This window comes from Oratosquilla oratoria, chromosome 18, assembly GCF_046742065.1.
Source record: "Oratosquilla oratoria isolate Oo_2021 chromosome 18, ASM4674206v1, whole genome shotgun sequence".
NCBI classification, from domain to species: Eukaryota; Metazoa; Arthropoda; class Malacostraca; order Stomatopoda; family Squillidae; genus Oratosquilla; species Oratosquilla oratoria.
In genome coordinates this window covers 12,540,533-12,546,532 of record NC_134794.1, presented here as the reverse complement: position 1 = coordinate 12,546,532, position 6,000 = coordinate 12,540,533, and positions in this window count along the sequence as shown.

The window sequence follows — 6,000 nt, the reverse complement described above, 5'->3', positions numbered from 1 at the left end:
CTCACACCTCTACCCACACATCCCCTTCCCTCTGACTTCGCCCTGCGCGACTGATTGTCATGTTGTTAGCTTTGCCTGTTCCCGTTCTACTCATATCTCAATTGTATTTATGTCTACAATTTCTTGTAACTTGTACTTTCCTGAAGAGGGCTATAGCTATTAGCCGAAATATAGAAGTAATACTTTCTTTTAAGTTTCCTTTTATTCCGACTGTGGGTTTTTCGTGATTATAATTATTTCTCACTCTATCCAGCCTAGTAACCCCCACCATACTTCTCAGACACCTCATCTCAAACACATTCAAACTCCTTCTCTCTTCTTCTCTTATGTTTCAAGTTTCTGCCCCATACAGTGCTGTTGGCACAATCACTCCTTCATACAGTCTCCTCTTCGCATCCATTCCTAAATGTCTATTCCTCATTACACTCTTTAATCCACCAAGGCATTTACTCGCTTCTCTCAATCTACATTCTACCTCCACCTTCACTCCACCTTTTCCTGCTACACTTGCACCCAAGTATCTAAAACTATCCACTTCCTCCAGTCGTTCTCCCTTAATGTTCACTTCCAGTCTACTGCCACTTTCACCCCTTGTACATCTCATCACCTTACTTTTACCCACATTTATCTTTAGCTTTCTTCTATCACACACTCTCCCAAACTCTGCCACCAGCTTCCTCAATCCCTCCTCTGACCCTGCCACTAGCGCAGTGTCGTCCGCAAACAACAGCTGGCTCACCTCCCACTTTTCTCCATTTTCTTTAACCATCTCCAATCCCTGACCCACTACCCTAGCATTCACCTCTCGCACCACCCCATCCATGTATAAGTTGAACAGCCAGGGCGACATAACGCATCCTTGACGAAGTCCCACCTTTACTTCAAACCACTCACTCTCTCCATTTCTAATCCTGACACAAGCTCTACTACTCTCATAAAAACTCTTGACAGTTCCCAAAAGCTTTCCTCCTATCCCATAAATCTGCATAACCTCCCACAGTGCCTTTCTGTCTACCCTATCATAAGCCTTTTCCAGATCCATAAAAGCCCAAAAAACATCCTTCCCCTTTCCTATAGCTTTCTCACATATCTGTCTTACCACAAAGATCTGATCTACACAACCTCTACCTGTCCTAAATCCACACTGTTCCTCACCAATTACTCCTTCTGTTCCTCTCCTAATCCTCTCAATCAAGATTCTCCCATAAGCCTTCCCTACTACACTTAACAGGCTAATCCCTCTGAAACTACTACATTCACACTTGTCCCCTTTTCCCTTGTAAAGAGGAACTATACAGGCACTTGTCCAGTCCTCCGGTACTCTACCCTCTCTCCAGCAAACATTAAATAACCTCACCAACCAGTCCACCATCACTGAACCTCCCTTTTTCAGACATTCTGCATGGCATCCATCCAGACCAGGAGGTGAGGAGGAGAACAGGGGTGAAGAAGGAGCTGGGAGATAGGGTTGATGAAAGAATATTAGGATGGTATGGACACATGGAAAGAATGAGTGAAGAAAGACTAGTAAAAGAGGTATGGAAGGCAGATGTGGAGGGAGTGAACATGAGGGGACGTCCTAGGATGAGGTGGATGGACAGGGGTGAAGGGGGCTTTGGGGAAGAGGGGAATGTCTGTTGAGGAAGGAAGGGAGAGGACGGAAGACAGAGGTGAGTGGAGAATGGTTGTATATGGATGATGTTGTGATTGCATGAGGAGGAATGGGCGGGGGGGTGGGGGTGGGGTAGTATGTGTGAGTAAATTTTGACGCAGCCGAAGGGATTTCTCCCCGTCCTCTCCTTATATGCAAGGGGGGACGGAGAGGGGGGGGGGTCGCCGATTAAATGAAGCGGCCTTGCTGTGGATGTGCTGTGTCTTGCGACACTGCTTCTGACCCAGGGCGGTGGGCAAGGTGCAGGGATGACCCGTCATCCAGGAGGTGCTCAGATGAGAGGGAGGGTGGGAGGGGTGTGGAGTGTATTTAGGGATGAAATGGGTGGGAGTGTTTTTATGCCTTTCCCTTTTTGGCTACCTCCCTTGAAAGGGGGAAAAGCCTTGGTATGTGTATGTATGTATGTATAATTATTTCTATAACTATGTATTTTTAACAAAGGTTGACATATAAACTCCTTCTGTCTACCATAAAGTAATTTTACTCAAATAAAAGAAGCTTTCCACCCTGAAACTCAGACAAGAAATAAATGTGGGTTCACCTCTTTTTGCGCCTTCTTCTCCCCCCCTCCCCCCCTCCCCCCCCAAAAAAAAAAAAAAAAAAAGTTGTGGAGTCCAACAAGAGTTAGATCAACCTGGTCTGCATAATTGTTCCCGTCTTCAGTATGACAATGAATCATTTGCATGAAGTTACACAAGCTCACTTCTTCACTTCTTTCGTATCAAGATGAGATACATTATTCAAGGCTTTAGATACAAGAATCTTTTTCTTTCTTTTGCCAAAGATTTTTCGAAAATGTTCGACTTTCGTATCTTTATTTTTTTTTTTCCTTTGCAGACTTTGATCGTCAGAGGGGACATAATGAGATTAAGTCACAATGAGGTAAAATGACAACGCATTAATGCCGGCACGAGACCTTTTGGTCCATGACAGATACACAGATTATATATATATGAAAAGGAGTGGGTGGGGAATGGGGGTGAGGGAGTATGTATGAGAAATAAATTGACGCAGCCCAAAAAGATTTCTCCCCGTCTTCTCCTTTTCTGCATAAGGGGACGGAGAGGGGTGGTCGCCGATTTAATGAAGCGGCCTTGCTGTGGATGTGCTGTGTCTTGCGACACTGCTTCTGACCCAGGGCAATGGAAAAGATGTAGGGATGACCCGTCGTCCAGGAGGTGCCAAGATAAGAGGGAGGGAAGAGGGTAGGGGGGGAGTAGAATATGTAGGGGATGGAGTGGGTGGGAGTGGTTTCTATGCCTTTGTTTTTTGGCTACCGCCCGTGTAAGGGGGAAAAAGCCTTTGGTATATGTATATATATATATATGTATGTATGTATGTAAGTTCATGCAGAAACCACAGGGAAAATAAAGTTCGGAATACTAAACGTTTTTTGTCTATTACGACATCCAGAGTACTCTGAGGATGTCGTAATAGACGAAAACGTTTAGTATTCCGAACTTTATTTTCCCTGTGGTTTCTGCATGATCATTTAGTCACGCGTTTTTGTGACTATTTTTGCAGTATGTATGAATATTGTATATATATGTGTATATATATATATATATATATATATATATATATATATATATATATATATATATATATATATATATATATAATTATTGGATTTTGCAGCAACTTCTACGTTCCCGAGTTTTTTCCTGGCCTTCTCGACTTTTTTATGCTGGCATGCTGTGGGTGCAGTGCATAGGAACTCTCTTCTTAATCTAATGCAAATGTTTCGTCTAACAATTAGTCATCTTCAGTGCTACTGAGAACATGGTGCATCAAACTAACAAGAGAGTTCCCTTTCATTTACCTCAACCTTCAATGTTGTTTGGTCAGTTGATTGGAGAACTCAGCACCATACAGCGCGGCAGTATAAGGCAAGTCGAGAATGACAGCAAAAAACGCGTGGACGGTGAAGCTCTTGCAAAATTCAATGATATTAGCCTATAAGAGGGACTGGTGCCCAACTAAAGTAATAAATATATATAGATAGATAGATATAGATATATATATATACTCATATATATATATATAAATAGATATAGATATAATCATATATATAGACAAATAGATATAGATACATATAATCATATATATATATATATATATATATATATATATACTTATATATATATAGAGAGAGAGATAGATTAGATAGATAGATTAGCTAGAAAGACTGATTGGTTGATTAGCTGCTAGATAGATAGACGGGTAGAGTCCCCATCTCCTCCTTTTCCTCCTCCTCTTCTTCCTCTCATTTGATATCTGTATCTCTTCTTAAACAAAAACCTTCTTTTACCTCCTCTTGCTCCTCCTCCTCTTCCTCCTCCTCCTCCTCTTCCTCCTCCTCCTCTTCTTCCTCTTCCTCCTCCTCCTCCTCCTTCTCTTCCTCCTCCTCCTCCTCTTCTTCCTCCTATTCCTCCCCTCCTCCTCCTCCTCTTTTCCTCCTCCTCCTCTTTTCCTCCTCCTCCTCTTTTCCTCCTCCTCTTTTCCTCCTCCTCCTCCTCCTCCTCCTCTTCCTCTTCTAACTCCTCCTCCTCTGACGTCTTTACATGACCCGATTAATTGAATTCATTTCTTCCCATTTATCATCTTGGCCCCTCATCGACTCTTTGATGTATTTTCTCTTTTTTTCGTTTTTTTTCTTTCTTTGGTATAATCTCTAATTTTTCTTCTTCTGTTTCTTCTCTCCTCCTCCTCCCACTCCCTCACTTCACTCCGTTTCTTCACACATCCCGTTTTCTGTTGCTTTTCCTTCGCTTTCCGTTTTTTGTTGCATTTCCTCCTCCTTCCCTCATTCGTTACCCAATTCTTCCTATTCTCTAACCATCACTCACGCTAAATGCCCCTCACTCCCTATTTTGATAGATATAGATATATAGAGATATAGGTATAGATGAATATATAGATATAGGTATAGATATATAGATATACATATATAATGTAGACATAAATATATAGATATACATATATAATGTAGACATAAATATATAGATATATATATATAGTTGTAGATATATATAGATATGGATATGTATATGGCTATATATATATATAGATATAGATATGGGTATTCATATGGCTATGTAGATATGGATATATAGAAAGATATAGATATAGATAAAGATATATAGATACAGATACAGATGCAGATGCAGATACAGAAACAACTATAGAGATAGATGAGTATATAAATATAGATATAAACTTAGTTATATACATTATTGATATCTATCCGTTCGTACCGTTTTCTTTATTCCCGTTTTCTAAATAACTCCAGACATGATAGCTTACTTCGTTTATTCCTCTCCTTCCTTCTACCCCCCACGCCCACCCTCCTCCCGCTCACGCCCTCCCTCCTCCCCCCACGCCCACCCTCCTCCCGCTCACGCCCATCCTCCTCCCCCCACGCCCACCCTCCTCCCGCTCACGCCCACCCTCCTCCCGCTCACGCCTATCCTCCTCTCCCAACGCCCACCCTCCTCCCGCTCACGCCCACCCTCCTCCCATTCACGCCCACCCTCCTCCCCCTTTTGCCTACGTTGCTCCCACTCACGGCCACCCTCCTCTCGCTCACGCCCACCCTCCTCCCGCTCACGCCCACGTTCTTCCCCCAACGCCCACCAACCTCTCCCAACGCCCACCCTCTTCCCCCCACGCCCACGTTACTTCTCCCACTCACGCCCCCCTCCTCCCGTTCACGCCCACTCTCCTCCCGCTCACGCCCACCCTCCCGCTCACGCCCACGTTCCTCCCTCGCCCACATTCGTCCTCAAACCCCCCTCTTCCCGCTCACGCCCACGCTCCTATACCCCCACGCCCACCATCCCGCTCACGCCCACCCTCCCGCTCACGCCCACCCTCCTCCCACTCACACCCACCCTCCTCCCCCCACGCCCACCCTCCTCCCACCCCCACGCCCACCATCCTCCCGCCCACGCCCACAAGCCCGAGGTCTGAGCTCTGAGCTTCACGCTAGCGTCCATTCATGAAGACATCACTCATCGATTTCTTTCTCGTGCTAAGCTCCTTCTCTTTTATTTCATCTCTATTACTCTCTCTCTCTCTCTCTCTCTCTGTCTCTCTCGCCCTCTCTCTCTCTCTCTCTCTCTCTCTCTCTCTTTCTCTCTCTCCTTATCTTTCTCCTCCTCTCTTTCTACCTCTCCTTATCTTTCTCTTCCTCTCTTTCTTTCTCTTTCCCTTTTTTCTCTTCCTCTCTTTCTCTCTCCATCTCTTTCTCTGGATTGCTCTCTAAACCTCCTTTTTATTATCCTCTCCTTTTTTGTGTGTTATAATTTTTCTCCTTCTCTTGTTTC